At 43.1% G+C, this 22,270-nt stretch overlaps 1 protein-coding gene across 1 annotated transcript in view; it reads left to right on the plus strand.

Annotated features, from left to right (window-relative positions):
* The first annotated feature begins 22,149 nt into the window (after positions 1 to 22,149).
* Positions 22,150 to 22,270, plus strand: part of nsun6 (NOP2/Sun RNA methyltransferase 6) — a 31,612-nt gene continuing 31,491 nt past the window's right edge. The window contains exon 1 of the mRNA XM_059972155.1: positions 22,150 to 22,265. The gene's annotated coding sequence lies outside the window, so the exon portion shown is untranslated. The remainder of the gene's footprint in view (positions 22,266 to 22,270) is intronic.

A 22,270-nucleotide genomic window follows, 5' to 3' on the forward strand; every position in this document is an offset into this window, starting at 1 on the left:
TAGCCAGGGTAAATAAAAATAAGTTAAGAACAATCAGAGTGACTGTTATTGGAGTGGACCAGTGTTAGAGTGGGGAGGCTTTGGCTCATCAGGCTTCAGTGAGAACGGTACATATCTGAGAAATTTCTTCTTTATTCTTCATTTTTCATTCTTTGTCTGTTGAAACATATTTAGAGCAGTGAGGATGGTCCCAGGTCCTGTGTTGTGCTCTTTGTGTGAGAAGTAGGAAGTCTGGGAGACCTTCAGCCTCCTGGATAGCCACATCTGCATCAGGTGCACAGAGCTGCAGGTCCTCAGAAAATGAGTTAAGGAATTGGAGCTACAGCTTGATGACCTTCAGCTCATACAGGAAATGGAAGAGATGAGAGACAGGAGCTATAGAGGGGGAGTCACCCCTAAGTTGCAGGGAACAGCTACATGGTGACTGTCAGGAGAGGGAAAGGAAATGGGCTCAAGTGCAGACTGCCCCTGTGGCCATGCCCACAATAATAAATATACCACTTAGGGTATTATTGGGGGCAACCTTCCACAGGAAAGAGGCATGTGACGGGGTCGCTAGCACTGTGGCTCAGAAGGGAAGTGGGATGAAGAGGGCTCCAGAAGAGATAGGGGAATCCATAGTTAGAGGAGTAGAAACAAGATTCTGTGGACATGGATGGTACGTTATCTCTCAGATGCCAGGGCCATGGATGTCTCAGATCAGGTCCATGACATTCTAAAGGGGAAGGGGAAGCAGTCAGAAGTTTTGGTACACATTGGCACCAATGAGATAGCTTGGAAAAGGGAGGAGTTCCTGAAGAGAGAATTTAGGGTGCTAGGTAGACAGCTGAAAAGCATATCTTTAGGGTAGAAATCTCTGGATTGCTGCCCATGCCATGTTCTAGTGAGGGTAAGAATAGGATGATTTGGGAGACGAATGTGTGGCTGAAGAATTGGTACAGGGGGCAGGGTTTCAGATTTCTGGATCATTGGGATCTCCTCTCAGGAAGGTATGACCTGTACAAAAAGGGATGGGTTATTCCATATCCACACGTTATACGGAATAAGGTAGATAATCTTGTAGTGCAGTAAGAGATTGGCAGGTATGATGTTATGGACCACTGAGTCGTAGCTGAAAGAAGATTATAGTTGGGAGCTTAACATCCAAGGATACTCATTGTATTGAAAGGTCAAACAAGAAGGCAGAAGGGCTGGCGTGGTTCTATTGGTAAAAAATATAATTAACTCCTTAGAAAGAGGTAATATAGGGTTAAAAGATGTAGAATCGTTGTGGGTAAAGTTAAGGAACTGCATGGGTAAAAAGGCACTGATGGGAGTTATACATGTAACATGCTGTTGGGTTTCACTGCTGTGTAACATGCTGTTTCACTGATAATGTAATGGTTTCTCTGTAGCAGCAATGTTTGGGTTTTGACTAGAGATAACGGGGTTTCAAAAGCTGTTATTCTTTCTTGTGAGTCAGGAAAAGAGATTTTTGTGGTCTTTTACCGGGAAGAGATGAGGAGAGAAGACGCAAATGGAGAGAGTTGGTATACCGTAGGACAGGTTGGAATTGGAGCGAGGGTCCGAAGGGCAGTGACGATCGGGGGAGGCCGATGGTGGACAATTGGCTTATCGGTGAGCTCCAACAGTGCACAACGGACTGTTTAATAAGATTGGGCCCTTTTTTTCTTTCTTTCTCGTTTCTTTACTAACCATATAGTCAAAGTAAAAATTATAAAGCTTAATCGTTTAATCGCATATTGTGAACTGTTTGTTATTTTGGGGTACTGCTTTGTAACGGGGACACATCACGCAGCATCCACCCAAATGAGATTTCTGGGCCAGGGGTGATAACCCCCTGTATTAAGCTGCTAACCAAAGCGAGAGTTGTAAATGTGGAGGCTTGTTCAGGATTAATTCTGGTGGATGCTGTGTGATTACCCTAAGCAATGAACCATTGGGGCAGTTCAAAAGGATGTCCCAGGGCATCTCAGGAGCTCCTACAACCTTCCTTTGGGTCATGGAGAAGACGGTGAGGGATATGAACTTGCCTGAGTTATTGGTATATCTGGATGACCTCGTAGTATTTGGATCCACCTTGGAAGAACATGAAGCGAGGCTGCTGAAGGTGCTGGGCTATCCGAAAGTTGAAGGGTTAAAACCTTCCCTGGACAAGTACCAGTTCTGCCAAACGGCTGTTAGGTATGTTGGGCAGTTACAGACCCAGTTATGATCGAGGCGGTGACCACTTGGCCAAGACCCCAGACTCTGAGAGCTCTGCGCTTGTTCCTTGGGTTCTGTGGTTACTATCAGAGGATTGTGAAAGACTATGTGAAAGTGAGTCATCCTTTGAATCAGCTTCAGTGCAGTTACCCTCCCTTGGGGAAGAAAGGGAGGCAGAGAGTATCTTACGCTGTCGGAACTCTTTGGACCAAGGTGGGATGCAAAATGTGAAGAGGCTTTTCAGTCACTGAAGGAGCTGCTGACCCAGGCACCAGTGCTGGCTTTTGCGGACCCCCGATTACTGTATGTACTGCATATGGATGCTGGCCGAGAGGGCTCAGGGGGCATCCTGTATCAAGATCAGGGCACCAGGTTGAGACACTTTGCGTTTATCAGCCAGAGCCTGTCGCCCTTCACGACAAACTAACCCATGCACAAGTTGGAATTTCTGACGTTGAAATGGGCGGTGGTGGATAAGCTGAGTGACTACCTCTACGGGGCCAAGATTGAAATGATGACGGACAACAGCCCCCTAACGTATATCCTGACAGGCCATCAGTGGTTGGCAGTGTTGTCTGCTTATGATTTCAGCCTGAAATATCAGCCGGGAAGCAGGAACGTTGATGCTGATGCTTTGTCCCAACGGGCGCATGGGGGACTGGACAGGGACAAGGAGAGGGAGAACGTTCCTGCCCCGGGGGTGAAGGCCATGTGTCAGTTTGCCATCACCGTGAAGGCAGAGGAAAAGGAGGGGCAGGAGCGAGTGGTGGATCAACTGGGGGCTTCTGATGATGCCATTCCCCAAGTTTACTGTAACCTGACTGCTCTGAGGACAAATCAGCTGCTGGAATTGAGTTCTGGGGAAGTGGCTGCTGCTCAGCGAGATGATCCAGACATTGGTACCATTTGGTCAGCGATCGAAAAGGGAGACATGGCTCAGGTGGAGAGGACAAAATGCGCATCAATGCCTCTATTACTGAGAGAATGGCCTCGGTTCTCAGTTGGAGTTGGGGGTCACATCACCCCAGATCAACCCCGGTGTTGCCAGCTGGTTCTGTCTGAGAGGTATTGGAGGATGGTGTTGAAATCTCTTCATGATGGTTTGGACATTTGGGAGCGGAAAAGACCTATGGATTGTTCAGAAACTGGTTTTACTGGCCCCAAATGAAGTTGGAGGTTGAAGAATGCTGCAAGTCATGCATTCAATGCATATGGCAGAAGACACTGCCTACGCGGGCAGCTCCCTTGTCCCACCTGCACAGTGCAGGGCCCCTGGACCTGGTGTGTATGGATTTCCTGTCCATAGAACCCGATGCCAGCAACACGGCGAATGTCTTAGTCATCACAGACCACTACACCAGATACGCTCAGGCTTTTCCTACCAAGGACCAGAGGGCGTCTAAGGGGGCAAAGGTGTTATGGAAGAAGTATTTCATTTATTACGGCCTCCCCAGGTGAATACATAGTGATCAGGAACAAGATTTTGAGAGCAGATTCATCCGTGAGTTACTGGGCATGCTTGGAGTTGAGAAGACAAGGACCAGCTCTATCACCCATAGGGTGATTCCCAGATAGAGAGGTTTAATCAGACCTTGCTAGACATGCTTGGGTCCCTGAAGATCAGCAAGGAGAGCAAGTGGAGCCAACATATTGGGCATCTGGTTTATTGTTATAATTGTACATGGGTACTTGCCATATTATCTGATATTTGGGCACGAGGCGAGGTTGCCCATTGACCTTTATTTTGGGACTGACGAGGATGACTTACCACTGAAGACTTGTCTGACATGAGAAGAGAGTTGGAATTGGCTTATGAATTGGCTGCCCCGCAGAATCAAGGGAATAAGAGGAGGTATGATCAAAAGATGAGGTTCTCCCAACTCCTACCAGGAGACAGAATCCTCATAAGGAATTTGGGGCTACCTGGAAAGCATAAATTGGCTGACCGCTGGGCAGTCAGATGCCAAACCTACCTGCTGTCCGGGTGAAACCAGAGGAGGGGAATAGGTCTGTCAAGATTATCCACCTGAACCACCTGTTGCCCCTGGGTCAAGAGGTGTAGGCAGACCCAGAATCTGATTTGGAGACTACACCTAGTAAAAGGACCCTTCGGAAACACAGGGTGACTACCGGGTCCCCAACAGGTGAGGTTAGGCCGGCCCCCACCCCTGAGAGGGATACTGATTCGGAGGATGAGGACCTGGATGCTGCCTTTCACTAACTGCCCAGTGACTGAGGAAGAGACTCCTGGCCCTTCTCCCATTGAGACAGGTGAAGTGGGGTGTGGGCTATCAGTGGGCAGCGGGACTCTGCAGGGGAGGAAGCGGGGTTTGATCACGGAACAGAGGGCTCCGAGATGCAGGTGGGCACGAGTGATAGATCAGGTAAGGCCTTGCCAGGCAGACTGGAAGTATCCCCAGTAGTGCTGGAACCTGAAGAATTAGATGATGGGATGTGGAGGTCTCAGAGAATTAGGAGACCACTAGATAGCTTGGCCCAGGTAGCAACAGGGGAACAGAGTGTGACCCCTACAGTACTGGGGAGCTATGTCACTGCCTTTTACACCTGGATTGGGTTTTGTGTTTTGCAGGAAGAGTTGGTGAATTACCTCATCATCATGAGGACATGACTAAATTTGGTGGGGGTAGAGTGTAACATGCTGTAGGGTTTCACTGCTGTGTAACATACTGTGTGGATTCACTGAAAATTTAATGGTTTCTCCGTAGCAGCAGCGTCTGGGTTATGACTAGATATAACAGGATTTGTAATGCTGTTGTTCTTTCTTGTGAGTCAGGAAGAGAGATTTTTGCAGTCTTTTGCTGGGGAGAGATGAGGAGAGAATGGAGAGAGTTGGTAGGCCGCCGGACGGGGTAGACTTGGAGCGAGGGTCCGAGGGGCAGTGACGATCAGAGGAGGGCAATGGTGGATGATCGGCTTATCGGTGAGCTCCAACATTGTGCAACAGACTGTTTAATAAGATTGGGCCCTTCTTTTCATTCTTTTTCGTTTCCTTACTAACCATATAGTCAAAGTAAGAATCATAAAGCTTAACCGTTCAATCGCATATTGCGTACTGTTTGTTATTTCAGGGTACTGATTTGTAACGAGGACACATCACGCAGCATCCACCCAAACGAGATTTCTTAAGTTTGGCCGGGCCGGGAGCCATCACCCCCTATATTAAGCTGCTAGCCGAAGCGAGAATTACATAGACAAGCCTCTGGACAATAGCCAGGATGTGAAATACTACAATGTGAAATAGATGTAATTACAATGTGAAATAGAAAATATATGTAAAACAGGCAATGTTGCAATAGTTGGAGGTTTCCAATATGCAGATAGATTGGGAAAATCAAGTTGATGCTGATTTTGGATCCCAAAAGAGAGAATTTTCAGAATGTTTACCAGTTGGCTTTTTACAGCAGCCTGTGGTTGATCAGCTATTCTGGATTAGGTGTTGTGTAGTGGACAGATTTAATTAGAGAGCTTAAGCTAAAGGAACAGTTAGGAGACAGTGATCATAATATGATAGAATTCATACTGGAATATGAGAGGGAGAAGCTGAAGTCAGATGTGTCTGTATTGGAGTGGAGTAAAAGGGAATTAGAGGCATGAGAAGGGTGCCAACCAAAATGTTCATTGGAAGAGCAGTAATGACTGGAGTTTCTGGGAGCTGTTTGGAAGGCACAGGTTAGATAAAGAAAAGTATTCTAAAGGATTAGGAAGATTTTAAAAACCAACAGAAGGCAACTGAAAAAGCCATGAGGAGGGAAAAGATGAAATATGAAGGTAAAGAGTAAAAGAGAGGCAAAAGTAAATATTGGGCAGATGGAAAATTATGCTGGAATTGTAGTTATGGGGAACAAGGAAATGGCAGATGAATTGATAAAGTATCTGCATCAGTCTTTTCTATGGAAGATACCAGGAGAAAGGCCAAAATTCGAGAGTGTCAGGGGGGCAGAAGTAAGTGCAGTTGCTATTAGTAAGGAGAAGTTGGGGAAGCTGAAAGGGCTGAATGTAGATAAGTCATCTAGACCAGATGGACTAGACCCCAATGTTCTGAAAGAGGTAGCTGAAGAGATTATGGGAGCATTAGTAATGATCTTTCACGAGTCACTAAATTGCAGAAGGTGCAAAGGAGGCTCACAAAAATGATTCCAGGATTGAAAGGTTCATCATATGAGGAGCATTTGACGGTTCGGGGACTGTAGCCACTGGAATTTAGAAGAATGATGAGGAATCTTATTGAATCCTGCCCAAAGTTGAAAGGCCTGGATAGAGTGGATGTGGAGAGGATGTTTCCTGTAGTGAGGAAATCTAGGACCAAAGGGCACAACCTCAAAATAGAGGGATGTCCATTTAGAATGGCAATGAGGAGGGATTTCTTTAGCTAGTTGGTGGTGAATCTGTGGAATTCGTTGCCAGAGGCAGCTGTGGAAGCCAGGTCACTGAATGCATTTAAGACAGAGGTTGATAGATTCTTGAAAAGTTTAGGTGTGAAAGGTTACAAGGAGAAGGCAGAAGAATGGAGTTGAGAGGGAAATTGATCAGCTACGTTTAAATGGTGTAGCAGACTCGATGGTCTTTTATAGATCCTAAGGATATTCTATATATTTTTTGAAAACATTTTTGGAAAACAATTTTGAATATAACTACTTTGAGCAAAGTATAACTGATCTGGGAACAAGTTGCAGTACTAAATTTGTGTGAGGCATTACATGCAAGAGAAACAACTCAGTATTTCCTTTGTGGTGTGAAGCCCCATCTGGTGGCTGAAAAGGGTCAAATACACTCGGTGGCCACTTTATTAGGCACACTTGTACACCTGTTTGTTAATCCAGATATCTAATCCGCCGATCATGTGGCAGCAGCTTAATGCATATGGTCATAAGTATGCAGACATGGTCAAGAGATTCAGTTGTTGTCAGGTCAAACATCAGAATGGAGGTGATATGTGATCTAAGTGACTTTGACCCTGAAATGATTGTTTGGGGTGGTTTGAGTGTCTCAGAAATTGCTGGGATTTTCATGCATGGCAGTTTCTAGAGTTTGCAGTGAATAGTACAAAATACAAAAAGAAAAAAAATCAGTGAACGTCAGTTCTGTTGGCAAAAATGCCCCGTTAATGAGAGAGTTCAGAGAATCGCCGGACAGATTGAAGTTGACTGGAAGACGACAGTAACTCAAATGACCATGTGTTACAACAGTGTTGTGCAAAATGGCATCTCTAAATGTACAACATGCCAAAACTTGAAGTGGATGGGCTGCAGCAGCAGAAGACTAAGAAGATACAGAAAGACAGTATGATCAATGTATTGTCATTTCATGAAGATTCAGATTGGTCACACAAGGGAAAAAACATAGCCAGAGTCATTTTAAGGAGAATATTGAGAGGCAGAGAGTTAAGAATGTAATTCCAGAGCATAAAGCCTAAGTAACTGAATGGTGAGCCACAGTTTTATGGCTCGCTTTGCACATGAGGCCAGTATTATAGGTATACCGAGTTCCCACAGTTATAGTTGACAGCAAGATGCAACCGTACTCATGTATTTGAAAACAAGAACAAGAACTCTAAATCTACATTAGGAGCCAAAGAATGGATACAAAAGAGTGATGGATGAATAGAATTTACTGCCGTTCCGATATGCTGGCCAAATCTTAGGTTATTACAGGGTGGAAGTCAGGTGGATGGGTAAGAATAGTCAATTCTGTGTAATATTTTTGTATTTCCTGTATATACCGTAGAATTATGAATAAAGTTGACTTAAATAAAATAAAACAATAGCATTCTACAGAGTTGAGTTTCTAAGAGAAACTTATTCCTAGATTGCAAGTAGAATTAAATTGTAAACTCAGAGTATTAATCAGTGAACTGAAATGCAGAGGCTCCCCATTAGAAGCCTGGAGTCATGAAAATCAGGATCATTTAATATCACTGGCATACTGTATGTTTTGCAGCAGCAGTATGTTGCAATTCATAATAATAAAAAAATTATAAATCATAATAAGAAATGTATATAAAAATTAAATTAAGTAAGTGGTGCAAAAAGAGAGAAAAAAAAGGTGAGGTAGTGTTCATGGGTTCATTGTCCATTCAGAAATCTGATGATGGTGGGTAAGAAGCTTTTCCTGTAATGTTGAGTGTGTGTCTTCAGGTTCCTGTACCTCCTCCTTGATGGTAGCAATGAGAAGAGACCATTTCCTGGGTGATGGAGGTCCTTAATGATTGATGCCACCTTCTTGAGGCATCACACCTTGAAGTTGTCCTCGATGCAGGGCTGGCTAGTGCCCATGATGGAGGTGTCTGAGTTTACAACTTTTTGCAGCTTTTTCAAATCTTGAGCAATGGCTCCTCTATAGGAGATGGTGATACAACCAGTTTGAATGCTCTGCACTGTACACCTGTAAAAAAATTTGCAGGAGTGTTTGGTGACATACAAAGTCTCCTCAAACTCCTAATGAAAAATAGCCACTGTTGTGCCTTTTTTGTAATTGTATCAATATTGAACCCAGGATAGATCTTCAGAGATGTTAACACCCAGGAACTTGAAATTGCTCTCTTTCCGCTGCTGATCCCTCAATGAGGACTGGTATGTGCTCCCTCAACTTTCCCTCCCCGAAGTCCGCAATCAATTCCTTAGAATTACTGACACAACTCAACCAGCTGATCTATCTCGCTCCTGTATGCCTCCTCCTCATTTGAAATTCTGTCAACAATAAAAACACAAAATGCTGGCAGAACTCATCTTGATGATAGAGGCCATGCATGCTGGCAGGTAGGAGGCTACCTAGGCGGGAGATAAGGTATTGCTCCATTGACCTGAGTGTGGCCTCATCTTGATGGTAGAGGAGGCCATTGACCTGTGTGTGGCCTCATCTTGATGGTAGAGGAGGCCATGACCTGTGTGTGGCCTCATCTTGATGGTAGAGGAGGCCACTGACCTGTGTGTGGCCTCATCTTGATGGAAGAGGAGGTCATGACCTGTGTGTGGCCTCATCTTGATGGTAGAGGAGGCCATGACCTGTGTGTGGCCTCATCTTGATGGTAGAGGAGGTCATGACCTGTGTGTGGCCTCATCTTGACGGTAGAGGAGGCCATGGCCCCAGAGAGTCCTTTCAGGTGAGGCACCACTTCACCTGCGAGTCAACTGCGGTGATATACTGTATCTGGTGCTCCCGATGTGGCCATTTATAAATTGGGGAGACCCGCCGCAGACTGAAAGACCGTTTCACCGAACACCGGTGCTCAGTCCTCCAGCAGTGGTGGGATCTCCCTGTGGCCACACACTTCAATTTCACAGACCACTCCCACTCCAACATGTCTGTCCATGGCCTGCTCTACCGTCAAGATGAGGCTACACGCAGGTCGATGGAGCAATACCTTATCTCCCGTCTAGGTAGCCTCCTACCTGCCAGCGTGAACATTCAACTCAGTCCTCCGTTGATACCCCTGCCTACCCCCATCCCTATCTATAATTTTAGTCTGGTTCTCTTCCTCTCTCTTTTTTCCCCCCTCACTATAATCTCCCCCCAGCCCTACCTTTCTTTCTCTTTTATTTCCCATAATTCTCCACCTTCCCCCTAGCCCATTTCCCTCCAGCCTATCACTTCCTAGCTCTCTACTTTATCCCTCCCCCCACTTCTTATCCCCCCCTCGACCATCCCATGTTACTTCACTCCCGATGAAGGGTTTCAGCCCGAAATGTCGTCACTACCTCCCCCCATAGATGCTGTCTGGCCTGCTGAGTTCTGCCAGCATTTTGTGTTTTTATTTATTTCCAGCATCTGCAGATTCACTCGTGCTGCCTTCTGTCAACAATAGTTGTTTTGTTGGAAAATTTATAGATGGTGTTTAAGCTGTACTTAGCCAAACAGCCATGGGTGTTGAATAGTGGGCTAAGCATGTATCCTTGAGATGCACCGGTGTTGACTGTCAGCAAGGAGGAGCTGTTATTTCTGATCTGCACTGACTGTAGTTTCCTGGTGAGGAAGTCAAGGATCCTATTGCACATGGAGTTATGGAGGCTCAGGTTTTGCCGTTTGTTGATTAGAACTGAGGGTATGATTGCATTGAACACTAAGATTTAATCAATAAACAGCAGCCTGACTTACTGTAGGTATTGCTATTGTCCAAAAGATCCAAGACTGAGTGGAGAGCCAGAGAGATTGCATCTCCTGTAGACCTATTGTGGTGACAGGAAAATTGCAGTGGGTCCAGGTCCTTGCTTAAGCAGGAGTTGATTCTGGCCAAGACTGACTTCTCAAAGCACTGATTAATCCACTGACACATTTAAAATATAATTAGTTATGATATGTTTCATGCTACAATTGGTATTAATTGTTCATGATGTCAAGTCCCAGTTTACAATCTAGAAAGAAACCATTTCCCATGCCACATCTCCCTATCAGCTCCCAGTCACTTATAAAGCAGCAGGCTTAAGATGAAAATATCCACACATACTTTTACTCTGTCCATTGCCAAAAGAAATAGTAACAAAACTAACGACTGACTAAACCAGAATTATAAAGACCGGATAATATTTTGCAATTTAAAATCCTCATGGCTGGGAAGGCATTCATACATAAATTACCCGCATGTGAGCATGGAAGTTACAATGAAGAAGTTAGTTAATGAACCTAAAATGGTCGTATGGTAGAAAGTGAGAAAACATTGTTCTAGGCCGCAGGAAAATATCAGTGTAGCATAAGACACTAATATGATTAATTCTGAAGAAGGGTGACAATGTTTTAGAGAAGGAAAATAAGGTAAGAATGTGGTAGTTGGTAGAATATCAATACTGTTTTGTGGAAGAAAAGCGAGATCTCAGAATGATGACCTGAACTCACCAAAGGTAGAACAATAGCTGAAGAAGCTGGTTAAGAAGGTGTAAAGGATGTTTCTCTTTGGTAGTCTGATGCTGGATTTCAATCCAAAACATCAGCTAAACCTTTGCTTCCACAGATGCTGCCTGACCCATTGAGTTCTTCCCACAGTTTGTTTCCTGCTTTTCCTTATTGCTTGGAGAAGCAGTGAACTGCTTTCTTAAATCATTGCAGTCTTTAGGGTGAGGACACTGCTATAGTTTTGTCGAGGAGAGATCTCCACTAAATGAGGATGTAGGAATGGCAAAACACTTCCGGTTCAGGGTGGTGTGCGCCTAAGAGGCAAGTCTGTAGATACAGGTACTTCCATGAACCTGCTGCTCTTGGTTTTTTTTTTGATAACATAGGGGTAGGGTTGATTTGTTCACAGGACATGTTTACTGTTGATTAAGTTGATATCTGTTGTTCATGACTAATTGCCTCTGAACTGAGGGACCCTTTTAGAAGACAGTTTCTTAGAATATATAGAACATTGGTGATTACAGCACAGGAACAGGCCCTTCAGCCCATGATGGCTGTGTTGCCTTCCTCACTTAAACCACTGCCTTCGCAAAGGTACATTTAATGTCAGAGAAATGTCACAATATACATCCTGAAATTTGTTTTCTTTGCAACCATCCACAAAGCAAGAAGAGCACCTCAAAGAATGAATGACAGTTAAATGTTAGAACCCCAAAGCACCCCCCCCAGGTCCCCCCACCCACACACAAGCAGCAGCAAAGCAACGATCAACCCTCCCCACCAGCAAAAAAGCATTGGTGCCCCCCACCGAGCACTCAAACGTGCAGCAAAGCATCAATAAAGACAAAGACTTGCAGTACCCCAAAGACTACTTGTTCACCCAGTAAAGCTATGCCCTCTGCAATTTGACATTTCCAACGTAGGATATAGACTCTGACTATCTACTCTCTCTATGCCTCTCATAGTTTTATAAAGCTTGATTAGAATGACCTTCAGCCTCCAACATTTCAGACAAAATAATCCATGTTTGTCCAACCTCACCTTATAGCTAATGCACTCTAATCGGTGAACCTCTTCTACACCTTCTCCAAAGCCTCCACATCTTTCCTGTAATGTGGCAATCAGAACTGCACACGATACTCTGAATATGGCCTGATCTTACATAGCTGTAGTATGACTTTAAAACCTTTATATTCAACACACCAACCAATAAAGGCATGTGTGCTATTTGCTTTCTTTTCTACCACATCATCCATATTGCAGTGGGTCTGATGAATGTTTCTTATTTATTTTCCTTACACACAGAAGACTTATCAGTCCATCAATACTATCCAAACTCTCAGGACCATCCCAACAATATAATTCTCCTACATACTGTATTTTCCTGCAACATATTCTCTTGTACACGCCCATAAACTCAGGTGATTCGCCTGCCATCCAAAAACAACAGGGATTATTAAAACAATACCCCTCTGGTGTGTGAGAGGAAAATGGTGAACTGGAGGAAATCTACATAGACACCTGCTGAATATGCAATATTCAAGTCAGAGATAGTCAACTTCTTGAAAGATTAGGTGATTTAGAGATACAGAGATCTGGCACAGAGGAGAAGCTGAGGTCCATAGACCAGCCTAGATCATATCGAATGGTGGGGTTAGCTTGAGAGGCTTAGTGGCCTAATCTTAGTTCTATATTCTTCTGTTCTTGTGTGAAGGTCTTTGAAGGTAGTTAGATGCTGTCTTTTTGGACATGATCATTGTCTGTGTGGTTCAAATGTTGTTTACCACATTAGCTTATGCTGAAATGTTGTCTTGGTCTTAATCCACAAAGGCAGAGGCATCTTCAATTAATGGGAAGCTGCTCCAGGAATGGAATATTGTGCAGTCATCAATTAACCTGTCTACTTTTGATCTTAGAAAGACGTTAATAAAAATATGAAGATGTTTATAGAACTCAGAGGAACTCCTGCTGAGGCTGAGATGAATGCCTTTCAACAACTAGAACCACCTTTCTTTATGCCAGGTTTGTTTGTTTTTTGGCAGGAGGTTGGGGCTGAGAGGAAAATTGGATCAGTCAGAATGAAATGGTGGAGCAAACTCAATGGGCCAACCGGCCAAATTCTGCTCCTGTATGTTATGGTCTTATAGTTGTTTTATTGTTGATGCATTTTAAAATCCCACTTGTCACAGTACAATATGAACTCCTACTCCTGAACCATCTGTCTGGTTTGCTGGTTCAATAATTTACCACTATAGCATTGACAGCTGCCTCTTGGCTTCATTTGTATTTGGGATTAAATGTCAGACTCAGTTTAATACTGCATTGAAAGCTACCATAAATTCATTGAGAATAAATTTATAGATTGTATGCACATTGGTTTCCTAGAGCAATATGTTGAGAAAGCATTGAATGACAAAGCTTTTTAGATCTTACATTGCGCAATGAGAAAGGATTAATTAACTACTTTGCAACTGAGATCTCTGGGGAAGAATAATCAAAATGTGCTTACATATTATTTTAAATTTTAAATTGATTTATTTTAATGTTACGGTCTTAAGCCTAAGCAAAGCAAATTCCAAATGTATGAAATGTGATTTGGTTGCAGTAGATTGGGAAACTGTATTAAAATGCATCTCAGCAAACAAGCAGTAACTAACATTTAAAAAGTTATTACATAGTTTACAAAGAAGACATACCTCTTAAAAGTGCAGAAACACAACAAGAAAAATGATCAAACTGTTGAAAGATCATAGGATAAAGAATTGTAATGTTGCTTAAATGAGCAGTGGGGTGTGTGAGGAAAACTTGAATACATCAAGCAAGTGGAGCATGGGGAAAAAGAATTAAATTCAGGTTGACCAAATCACGGTAAGTATGAATTAAGATGGAATCAAAACAATAGCAAGGTCATGAAATTACCCAAATGAAACATTTAAGTTTGATTACATTTTTGAAAAAATCCAGATGAAATATACCATCAGTGTTGAAGCTAATGAAATGTGACTCCTAGATGAAATTGTGGAAGTATAGGATAAGATGCAAAAAATGCCTCCTACTGATTTGGAGGTGAAATCATGTGGTCTGTTCGATTGAATGTGTGAGCAAGTGAAAGAGCTAAAGGGATGAGTAAAGTCTTTTACAAATGAAAAGGATTGTGAAACTTGCAATAAACTACAAAAACAGCATGACTGAGGCAGCACAAAGTCTAAAGAGCAAATCTTTGCAACAACTGAACAAGCGAAAGAACAACACGGTGATTCAATTGATGTGCATTGAATGAAATTTCAAGATTAACTGAAATAAAATGGAAAAGTGCAGCTGCGACTTCAAGTGTGTGGTCCCACTAGTGTTGCAGATATTGACACTAGTACTGCCGGCATCCACTCAGGGAAACACCTACTTCTGAAGCTCGGTCCAAGGAATTTCAGCTCACATCAAACAGTATTCCAAGATGAGGCCATCATTTGAACTCCAGAGAATTTCAGCCTACATTGACAGACTCCTAACATTAGAAATAGTTGCCATGCATAAGATGATCCTTCAAAATCATGTGGCGCTGGATCTTCTCTTTGCAGTGAAGGGGGTAACATATGTAGTTATAGGCAGGGGGCATTGTACTCAAATGTCTGATGAGTCTGAAGACAGAACTAATTTGGCTGATCATATTCATAAAGAAGCAACTAAAATACATCAATCTGATGGATGGGATTTCTTTGATTGGATTCATTTAAGTCTCAGAAACTGGGGTTACTCAATAATATGTCATATTATTTATACTAATATGCCTTATCATAATTTACATTTTTTAATGTGCTTAAAGGAAATCATTAATACAATAGTTCAAACTCATGTAAGTGTACTTATTAATCTGCCTAACCATGACATAATCGTATGAATATACTGTGAAGAATATATATATCCTTTAATGAGTACTTCATAACCTAAGTAGTTTTTTGATCATTTTATATATAACGTAGATGCCACAAGCTTTTTCTGCTTCAGATTTTTCAAATGCAATGAATCAAAGGAGTTAGATTGTTCGATCTGATTGTTTAATTGTCATTTTCTTTGCCTTTTAACAATTAATTATCTACTTGTATTTTAAGTAGCTTTTATATGTATAACAGTTTAATATGCCACTGGTGGCTATACAAAATATAATACTGGAACTTCATAAGTGAGCATGTGTTTTCTCATTGGTTAAATTCTTAGTACAATATTGACTAAGTATTTTCTAATTGGAATGTTGTTATCTATGGATTTGAATGATTTTTTTCTTATCTTTGGGTATAAGAGTAGCTGTTTTATGATATTCACCATCTTCAGTTTCTGTCTTCTTCAAGTAGTAGACCCCTGTCACTGTTCTGTTCCTGATCTATCAACTTCTAGTAAAACAATCGTTATGCAACAAGTTTTATGCCTCGTTTCTGACTTCTAAACAACCTTGGATTTAAACAACAAAATCCCTCAGGAATAAAAAATGGCAGATAACTTAATGTAAACTAATGTAAAACTACAGGGACAATGAAGGGGAGATAGAAATTAGCATAACTATGAACGCATTGAGAAACTAAAGAACATTAATATCAGGAGCAGGAGCAGGCCACTTAAAACTTCAGGGCAGTTTTGCTATTTAGTTAACATGATTGATCTCAACTCCATATTCCTGCCTTCCCTAATAATCATTTACCCCCTTGACTAAAAGACATCTGTGTACCTCTGTCTTAAGAGGCTCGGCTTCCACCATCCTTTGAAGAAGGGAGCTTCAAACATTTGTGATATTCTGAAAGAAAAAAACACCTAATTTCTGTCATAAATAGGCAACCCCTTTTATCAAACAGAAACCCATATTCTAGAATCTGCTGATCGCAGGCAAATGGGATTAGTCTAAGTAGGCAAAACAGTTGGCTTAGACATAGTCAGCTAAAAGACCCATTTTTGTGATGTATGATTTTATGACTCTAACATGAAATATCCTCTCCACACCCTTCTTGATAAGACCTTTCACAATGCTGTGTGTTTTGATCATTACCATTCTCTACCTTCTAAACCAGAGATATAAATCTAGCTTGTCCAATCTTCCATCATAAGACAACCCCACCTATCTAAGTATCTAGGGAATGATATATTACCATCTTACTTTATATAACAAAATTAATCCTGTACTATACCATGAAATGAAAGCCCTGTAAATCCTCAAGTCATCAACACCTACATGCCAGTATTAGAAAGAAGTGGCTTTGGAAGTAATAGTGGTCACTTTCCAAAATTCCATAGATGTTAGAATGGATCTTCAGACTGGAAGATAGTAGCAAATATCACCGATTGAGGAACAATGGAGAGAGAAAATGGGAAATTTAGGACTAATTAGACTGACATCAATATTTGAGAAAGTATAGAAAATCTTAAGTTACTATCAGCAGAGTACTTCAAAAAGATAATGATAAGCTGGAAACAATATGTATTTATTGAAGGGAAATATTGTTTCACGTGAAGAGGTTTTTTGAGGTTATAGCAGGATAAAGGTGATGAAGGATGTAGTGCATTTGGAACTTCAGAAAGCCTTCAGTAATATACTTGTTCCAATTGAAGATTGATTAATGGAGAGAAGACAGAGAGCAGGAGTAAACAAATTATTTTCAGATTGCCAAGCTATGACTAGTGAGGGTTCACTGACAGGCCCCAGCTGCTCACAATCTTTAACTTTTGGATGAAGGCCTTGCCTAATATATCATATTTATTGATGAAATGAAACTAAGTGACATTGTGAGAGGTGGGGAAGATGCTGAGGGGATTCAAGGAGATATCAGCCTCTAAGTGCATCTGGAATATATTATGGAAAAATTGTGGCCATTTTAGCTGGGGAGAAAAGAAAAGCAGAATAATATTTAAATGGTTAGAAATTGAAGAGTACTGCTTTCTCAAAGGACTTGGGGAACATTGTACAAAAAGCACCAACAATTAGCATATGGGTCCAAAAAAGTAAGGAGGGAGGCAAATGCTATGTGTGCCTTTCTTGCAAGAAGATTTCAGTATAAGAGTAAATCTATCTTACTACCATTATAGTGGGTATTTTGATATTGCACCTGTGCCCATCAGGTCTACTTAGCGAAAGAAGAATGTATTTGCGTTTGAGGGAGTGCAATGAATATTTAGCAGATTGATTTCTGAGTTGGAGACTTTGCCCATGAGGAGAGATTGAGGATCATACTCTCTAGACTTTAGAAGAATGAAAGGAGATCCCATTGACACATACTGTATAAAATTCTTAATGGGCATGACAGGGTAGATGCAAGCTTTTTTTCACCTAGCTGGGATACCCGATACCAGGGACCACAGTCATGAAATAAAGGTCAGCCATTCTGGACTAAGATGAAAAACAAGTTCTTCAGCCAGAGGATAACAGATCTTAGGAATTCACTGTCCAAAAAAAACCTTATGGAGGTTTAGTCACAGAGTCTATTCAAGACTCAGATATTTTATTTTAGCAGTGATATAAGGTGTTGCAAGAGGTAAAAGATCAGCCTTGGTCCATTTGATTAGTGGACTGGATATGAGGAGCCAAAAGGACAGTTTCTTTTATCTTGTGTTTGCATGTTTATTGTGAATATGAATTCTCCTGATTCATAAAGCCATGTCTTTACATTTTAACTTAACAATTAATACAAAAGCATTTTAAACTAGACGTGGCATTATTTTTTTTTCTCAATTACTTATGAGCAACATCACGGAGCATCAAACATTATATGATTCAATCTAGAATTCATGGGTTAGAAAATGTGTACCGATTAAGCAGAAAGAGAAATTGTACTTCATGTTGCTGGCAATCATACTGCTGCTTTTCAGTCAAAATGAAGAGATGAAATTCCATGTAATGGGAGAAATCTTATTGTGATTGAATGATAAGTTGAAATTATTACATTTGTATTCTTGTCCTGATTAATATTAAACTAAAATACAAGTAATACATCTTTGAAATCATACATTAGAATATCAATATTTAAGGTACATCCCATCTTATAGTTCCATCAATGATCGAGCTGATGGAGCATAGAACTGTCCCTTCAGCCCATCCTATCCATACCAAACATTTTGCCCATCTATATTAATCTCATTTACCTGCATTAACATGTTTCTTTCTGTGCATTTTTTTTAAGTACCTCTGTAAATGTCTCTTAAATACAATGCTTGCGTATAACTTCATCACCTGCTCAGGAACTGCTCTGTGTAAAAAACTCTCCCTTGTCCCCTTTAAAACTTCTTCCTATCAACTTAAACCTATGCCCCCTTTTGTTCCTGATCCTATCATAAGAAAATGATTTTTCTTATTTATCTAAGCTCATTATAATTATATACTTTCATCAGTTCATCCCTCAGACTTCTTTCTCTGGAGAAAACCACCCTAGCCCATCCAATCTCCCTCTATTACTTAAGTCCTCTAACATTCTAGTTCACATCCTCTGCACTCTCTCCTTCCTACAGTGTGGCAAGAACTTACTGCTCTAAGTTTGGTCTTGGCAGTATTTTGTGAAGTTGCAATGTAACATTCCAATTTTTACATTCTATGCTGTGATGTATGAGATTAAGTACGTTGCATATCTCCTTTGCCACCCTATTATCCAATGACACTACTCTCGGAGAACTACGGAATTAAACCCTAAGATTCCCCAGTTCATCAGCATTTCTTAGTGTCCTACCACATATTGCAAAGATGCCCTATCTAAGTTTCCAGAATGCAACATCTACCAATTCTTTTCCTAACATTCCAGCATGGACAGGTTTTCTTACTACCTCATTATGCACAACAGCCCCACTTTTTATGTTTTCCACTAACTTGCTAATCATCCCACTTACTTTTACTCCCAAATTGTTAATATTTTTCACAAGCATGGATCCCAGCACCAGCTCTTTCAATTCACCACTGTTCACACATTCCTCTCAGAAAACACCCTTCCAACTTACTAGCCTCTGTATCCTATCAGAAAGCCAATTAACTAGCTCAACTTGGATCCCATGAGCTTTGACATTTTCCACCAGCCTACCATGCAGGACTGTTATCAATCTTCTTAGTTACCATCTTCTGAATTAGTGAAGATGTTCCCTACATAAAGTCATCCCTAATCAGACACAGACTTTCCAAGTTGATATAAATCTTATCCCTTTGGATTTTCCTGCCACTGATTTAAGGCTTATTGACCTTTAGTTACACAGCTTATCCCTGCAGCCCTTCATAAATATAGGAACAACATCAGCAAGCCACCAATTTTCTGTGGCTAACAAGGATGTAAAAATCTCTGAACAACACATGCAAAATGCTGGAGGAACTCAGCAGGCCAGGCAGCATCTATGGAAAAAAGTACAGCTGATGTTTCTGGCTAAGAGCCTTTGACAAGACTGGGGGAAGAAAAGATAAAGAGTAGGTTTAAAAGGTGGGGAGGGGAGGGAGAAACGCAAGGTGATAGGTGAAACCAGAAGGATGAAGTAAAGTGCTGGGAAGTTGATTGGTGAAAGAGATACGGGGCTGGAGAAGGGGGGAGTCTGATAGGAGAGAACAGAAGGCCATGGGAGAAAGAAAAGGAGGGTGGAGGAGCACCAGAGGGAGGTGATGGGCAGGAAAGGAGATGGGGTGAGAGAGGGAAAAGGGGATGGGCAATATTGGGGGGGGGGGGATCTACCAGAAGTTTGAAAAATCAATGTTCTTGCCAACAGATTGGAGACTACCCAGGCAGAATATAAGGTGTTGTTCCTTCAATCTGAATGTGACCTCATCACAACAGTAGAGGAGGCCATGGATTGATATATCAGAATGGGAATGGGAATTGGAATTAAAATGGGTGGCCACTGGGAGATTCCGCATCTTCTGGCAGATGGAGTGTAGGTGCTCAGCGAAACAGTCTCCCCATCTACGTTGGGTTTTACTGATAAACAGGAGGCCACACCAGGAGCACCAGATACAGTATATGATCCCAACAGACTCACAGGTGAAGTGTCACCTCACCTGGAAAGACTGTTTGGGGCCCTGAATGGTAGTGATGGAGGAGGTGTAGGGGCAGGTGTAGCACTTGTTCTGCTTGCAAGGATAAGTGCCAGGAGGGAGATCAGAGGGGAAAGACAAGGTAGGTAGCGATCCCTGCAGAAAGCAGAAAGTGGCGGGGGGGGGGGGGGGGAAGATGTGCTTGGTGGTGGGATCCCCCGGAGGTGTCTGAGGTTCCGGAGAATTATGTGCTGGACGCAGAGTGGGGTGGTAGGTGAGGACAGGAGGAATCCTATCCCTGTAAGGGTGATGGGAGAATGGGGTAAGAGCAGACATGCCTGAAATGGAAGAGATGCGGTTGAGAGCAGTGTAGATGGTGGAGGAAGGGAAGGCCCTTCTTTTCAAAATGGATATTTCCTTCATTCTAGAATGAAAAGCCTCATCCTGTGAGCAGATGCAGCAGAGACGGTGGAATTGGGAGAAGGGGTTAGTTTTACAAGTAAACAGCGTGGGAAGAGGTTTCATCCAGGTGGCTGTGAGAGTCCGTGGGTTTATAATAAACATCAGTAGATAAGCTGTCTCCAGAGGTAGATGCAGAGAGATCGAAAAAGGGGTGAGAGGTGTCGGAAATGGATCAGGCAAATTTGAGGACAGGGTGGAAGTTGGAGGCAAAATTGATTAAGTCTTCAAGCTCAACATTGGTGCAGGATGCAACACCAATGCAGTCATCAAAGTAGTGTAGGAAAAGTGGGGGACAGACACCAATGTAGGCTTGGAACATAGACTGTTCCACATAGCTTACAAAAAGTCAGGCATAGCTGGGACCCATGCAAGTACCCATGGCTACACTTTTTGTTTGTAGGAAGTGGGAGGAGTAAAAGGAGAGATTATTAAGAGTGAGGACAAGTTCTGCTAGATGGAGGAGAGTGGTGGTGGGGAACTGGTTGGGTCTGGTATCCATAAAGAAATGGAGAGCTTTGAGGCCTTTCTGGTGGGGGGGGGGGGGTGGACGTGTACAGGGACTGGATATCTACTGTTAAAATAAGATGATGACAGCCTGGGAACTTGAAATCCCCATTAGAACTCAAGCTATCCCCTAACTAGCTTATCATGGTAACCTGGAATAGATATCATACAGCCATATTACATGCTGCTCAGATTTCCAGCATCTGCAGGTTTTATCTTGTTCATCATATAGTCCTGGGGAGTTATAAATCCTTATGTGCTGCACAGCATCTAATACATTGAAGTTCTTTGGGAGCCTTGCTATTTGCTTGCTTGGTGGTGGGCACTGATGTGTCCTGCTGGAACAAGTGCGGAGGGGTTGGGAAGGGGCTTGCTGCTTTGCTGCTGCTAGTGCTTGAAAGTGGTGGGGGGAGTTTAGGGGTCATAATGTTTTTCTGGCATTCATTCTTTTGACTTTCTTCTGCTTCATGGATGTCTGCAAAGAATAAGAATTTCAGGTTGTATACCATATAAGTTTTCTGATAATAAATGGAACTAACTATTGCACTATGAAGTAGCACCAATGCAGAGTAGGAAGAACTGGGGAGTGTTACCAGTGAAGGCTTGGACTTCAAAACGGTACTACCGAAAAGACAGCAATAATCTACCCCCCCGCCGGCCTGCGAGCGCGCGTACGCGTGCCGAGCCACCCCGCCGGCCTGCGAGCGCGCGCGTACGCGTGCCGAGCCACCCCGCGCGGCCTGCGAGCGCGCGTACGCGTGCCGAGCCACCCCGCCGGCCTGCGAGCGCGCGTACGCGTGCCGAGCCACCCCGCCGGCCTGCGAGCGCGCGTACGCGTGCCGAGCCACCCCGCGCGGCCTGCGAGCGCGCGTACGCGTGCCGAGCCACCCCGCGCGGCCTGCGAGCGCGCGCGTACGCGTGCCGAGCCACCCCGCCGGCCTGCGAGCGCGCGTACGCGTGCCGAGCCACCCCGCGCGGCCTGCGAGCGCGCGTACGCGTGCCGAGCCACCCCGCGCGGCCTGCGAGCGCGCGTACGCGTGCCGAGCCACCCCGCGCGGCCTGCGAGCGCGCGTACGCGTGACGCACAGAGTTCCGAGCCGCCGTCGCTTACCAGCCCAGTTCCGAGTCTGACGAGTCGGTGGAAGGGAACGTCATTTGATTGATGTCCGAGTGCTCCAATGAAGGGAAGGGCTCGTGAAGTCCAATCAATGAGAAAGCGGGAGGCGGAGTCGGCGCCGGGCCGTGGGGATCATGCATTCGCGGATTATGGAGGCAGGTGAG

This window comes from Hypanus sabinus, chromosome 6, assembly GCF_030144855.1.
Source record: "Hypanus sabinus isolate sHypSab1 chromosome 6, sHypSab1.hap1, whole genome shotgun sequence".
Taxonomy (NCBI): domain Eukaryota; kingdom Metazoa; phylum Chordata; class Chondrichthyes; order Myliobatiformes; family Dasyatidae; genus Hypanus; species Hypanus sabinus.